General features: G+C 35.3%; 1 pseudogene; it reads left to right on the forward strand.

Moving 5' to 3' along the window:
* The first annotated feature begins 1,525 nt into the window (after positions 1 to 1,525).
* Positions 1,526 to 2,849, forward strand: LOC114368244 (annotated as a pseudogene).
* The last annotated feature ends 1,516 nt before the right edge of the window (positions 2,850 to 4,365 follow it).

Here is a 4,365-nt window from a genome sequence, read left to right on the forward strand (position 1 = left end):
CTTATTGCTCTTTAAAAATGGAATCTCATTAATCCAACTGTTGGTTTAGGAGCTTACATTTTAAAATCAAATGTACAAAATTTAAGCACAACATATTTTTTAAAATATAAGCAAATGTCACCTTTATGATTACATATCTATATTCTTTAAGAAGAGTAAATATAAAAAACCTACTCGTGTAAACACATGGTTGTTCAAATTCTAGACATCCTATTATGGTGGGAGAAATGTTGGTGGCGAAAGCTATAAGTTTGGAGAGTAGTAGCAAAATCCTACAGTTATATAATGATGAGATAGCTTGGAGGTTATGGGAATTGGCTAGGTTTCTTTGTCTAGAAGGAAGTCACCTTAATGGTTTTTATGTTTAGCATATCCAAGATATGGAGTTTACTGCAATCATATGGTCCAAAGAGGGCGGTCTGGGGGGATTTTATTTTTGTGGAGGAATTTTTGTTTTCTTTTAGGTATTCTTATATCGGTGAAGGTTTTGTTAGGTGTTGCGTGGTATTGAATCTCAATGGCAACAATTTTTATCTTGTCAATATATACTCATCTTGCTATTTGAATGAGAAAAGAACATTGTTGGCAAATTTGGTGATGTCAAGATGAGGATTTGGAGACGATTGGAAAAGATTTCTTTAAGGAGAAGCTAAAATTTCTAAAAAAAAAGACTCCAAGGTTGGCATGTGGAGGTATTTGATGGTTTGGGTGCTAATATAAATTCCAAAGTGGAGGAGCTATAAGTGGTGAACATAAGGTTGTGTGACAGGGTTGAAGATGTAGAAGGGAGGAGGTTGATTCTTTCTAAAGAATTTTGGAGATCTTTGAAGAAATGACCCAAAAATCTAGGGTGGGATGGATTGGTGAGGGTGATGAAAACTCTAGGTTCTTTCATTCTTCTTTGAAATAACATTACAATCACTACTAAATTAAAAGCTTTTTACGACGCGTGAATAAGGACGGTTCTACTAAAACCGTCCTTAACAAATGACCGGTGGCATTTTTTGTAAATAAGAGTATGCGAACCATTCAATACGAAGACGGTTATTTTCCGAACCGGCGTCATAGATTGCGCAAGTTTAAAGGTAGCCCGTGAGCCACAGCCACTGAAGAAGTTAAGCTTCAAATATGTGAAGCTTGCTCTCGATCTCATCTCTCCCATTCACCTTTCACTCGTGCGCTCTATAACTCCATGCTCCTATCAATGCTCCTCTACGGCATGTTCCTGAACGCCCCCATTGGGAAAAGAGGTTCTAGTGCTGGGGGGAATAGGGTTAGGGTTTGTGAGAGATGTTGGATGCTCCATGCATTGATGAGTCTTATCGCATGCTGTTGGAAGCCATTCGAGCACAGTGACGACGCCGTTAATGCCGCCGCTGGAAGAGAATGCAAGGATGACCTCCTTTGGTTCCGTGACATCGGAAAGTTTGCCATCAGCGATTTCTCCATGGCCGTCATCCAAGCCAACCAAGTCGTCGATGACCATTTTTGATGCTAAGCCCTTTCCAATGACAAGCTGAAAAGAATGGATCACTCCATTTTTTACCTTTACCTTCTTGTTTCATCTTTTTTTATTTTCCCTTTGTTTCTGAATGTTGTCTATGCCAGTAAAAAGGTAGGCCGGTTATTTTGCTTGTTAATTAGTATCTAGTTTGTATATTGTTATGAGGTTTTTACTTTGAAAATGAGGTGATGATTTTATAGATAGGGTGTAATAGTGGAATTTGGAGGATATGATGTTGGTTTTTTATTTGCTGTTTATAGTGCTACATTGTATACTTGGGAGCTCATTCTCATGGTCCAACCCCTTCATTTATTGACCTAGAAACTGCCACACATTTTCATTATGATTTTCTGGGTTCAATCTTGGGAAGGTATTTAAATTGATGAAACCATTAAATCTAGCTTAAGTTCTGGGTTAGAAGAAACTGATTAATTGTGTTGTGTATATTAATCATTCACAGCCATGAAAAGACCAAAGAAGCAATTATTTATTCATATAATAAACACATCAATGGCGTTGTGGCAGCACTTGAAGAGGAAGAAGCTGCAGATATTGCAGGTAAGAAAATCAAGTGTTTTTTGTACTAATTTTTTCTTATTATAACCTAGTTTTAAGTTAGTTAGTTGAAACAATGATTCCACTATGCAGAAAACCCAAATGCAGTATCAGTGTTCTTGAGCAAAGAGCATAAACTGCACACGACTCGTTCATTGGAGTTTCTTGGACTGCAAAGAAATGGTAGGAACACAACATATGGCAAAAGGGAAGATTTGGTGAAAATACAATCATCAGTAACATTGATACAGTTAAACTTTATAACGACTTTACCATACTCTATTTTATAATTCATTACTTTATTATTCGTAAAATTAGTGTAGTCTTTTTTACACTACTGCAAAATTGATATTCTACAACACGTTTTCAACGTCGGTGGTGCAGAAAACGTCTTTGTTTACAAGACAATGGCATTTTAGTAAATATAACTTGTATTTCAACTACGTTTTTGTTAAAAATGATGTCGAATTCGCTTTACAAAAACGGGTCAATAGGCACGTCGTTGTATTCTATTATTCAAAGACGGTCGTTATAAACACCGACCGTCTTTGAAATTGAAGCAATTTAATTAATTTCTTTTTCCCTCACGAAGTCGTATACCCTAGCCCTCGTCTGAGTTGCTTCCTTTCTCCCTCTTCATCTTAGTCAATTGTCTCCATAGGCTTTCCAGCACCTCCGTGGTGTTATTTTCATTTTGCACTACCCTTTCTCCCTCTTCGTCATAGTCGATTGTCGTGAAGGCTTTCCAGCACCTCTGTGGTTCTCGCGTGTGGTTGACTACCGTCTTTGATCCTCGTCTTCGATCAAGGTTTGTTCCTCATCCTTGATCAAGTTCCATTCCTATTTTATGTTTTTTTTTTCTTTCTTTCGTTTGTAGTCTCATGTTTTAACTGAAATTGTTGATTTATTCCATATTTTGTGAATTTAGTCATGGTGAACCCTAATCGCAGTATCCTGTGAGCGTTCCTATTTGGTTTGTCTCCTCTTCTTCGATTTGTCAACATCACAGTAAGCCAATGGTTCGATTTTGCATTTTAATCTCTTCTTCGATTTGTCTCACCTCGCCGTCATTGGGTCACTACTTACTATGGAGGCCATGTAAGTAGTTCTTTCTCTCTACTCAATTGCGACATTCATATGGATATTATTCATTCCGCAACATACCTTTTGTATATTAATTATAACTTTTAGAAGCTATTGTACTCAGCATTGGGTAAAATATTCATTCATTTTCTTTCAATAAGATATTCATTCTGCAAATTAAAGTGGTTCACGAACCTTACCTGAAGCTCTCCTTTGGTGCTCTTGAAAACATGGGAAAACAGAGCACACAATTCTCTACCCTCAACTACATCCACCTTGCACTTGATTTGGATGCTATTTTTTTTATCAGCCATAAATGCTTGGAGAGCCCATTGCAACTCTGCGTTTGCTGCACTATGAAGGTATTGAATCTATAGCCTTTATACTTGGTATATATACAGAATTTTCTCAACAACCTCGCATATCATGTACTGAATTCAACATACCACATCTAGGGTTCTCTTTAAAATTTTCCATATTTGCATGTTCATGTTGAATCGTATTTATTTCTCATGTTATATATCCAGACTATTTCCAAGTCAGGCCTCAAAAATTGTATCGATGATTTGTTGTTTGTCTTGAGAATGATGCTGGATCAGATCATTCATGTTACGGAAAAGTGAAATTGAATGAATTAATTGTATTTAATTTAAGAGAACAAAATGAATATATACATTTATTAAAAAAGCTTGGAGGAGCTAAATATACCTTTTGATGCTAAATTCTTTCTTCTCTAGGATGGAGCTCTGATGGCTTTGTTTAGAGTGCTTTTAATTGCCCGTGATAAGTGTTAGTTCTTATTACTGTTAGTAGTGCATGACTTGTATTGTACAATTCCCTATAATTAAATAATAATGTCAAAATATCCCGTACAAGAAGCTTCTAAGAAAATTTAAAATTTGTTTCAAAGAATAGACTAGATTGTTATCCTAAACCAGAATAGAGTTTTTTTTAATAAGCCAATAAATATTATAAAACTATGATCATTATATACCACAAATATTATTTTTGTTACATCCAGCTATACTCATTCCTTATAATTTTAAATTTATTTAGATCTTTCTTGATTTCTTCATCTCTCTTTTTAATTTAAATTAATTTAAATAAGATGCCTTATACTTTAATTCATTTTATATTTCCTAAATGCCATTGTGATGACAATTTTCTCATAGGTAGCCCAATACACATTCTCTCAGGATCATGTAGTTTTAACTAAATTTCAT

The sequence above is a fragment of the Glycine soja genome, chromosome 9, assembly GCF_004193775.1.
Source record: "Glycine soja cultivar W05 chromosome 9, ASM419377v2, whole genome shotgun sequence".
NCBI lineage: Eukaryota > Viridiplantae > Streptophyta > Magnoliopsida > Fabales > Fabaceae > Glycine > Glycine soja.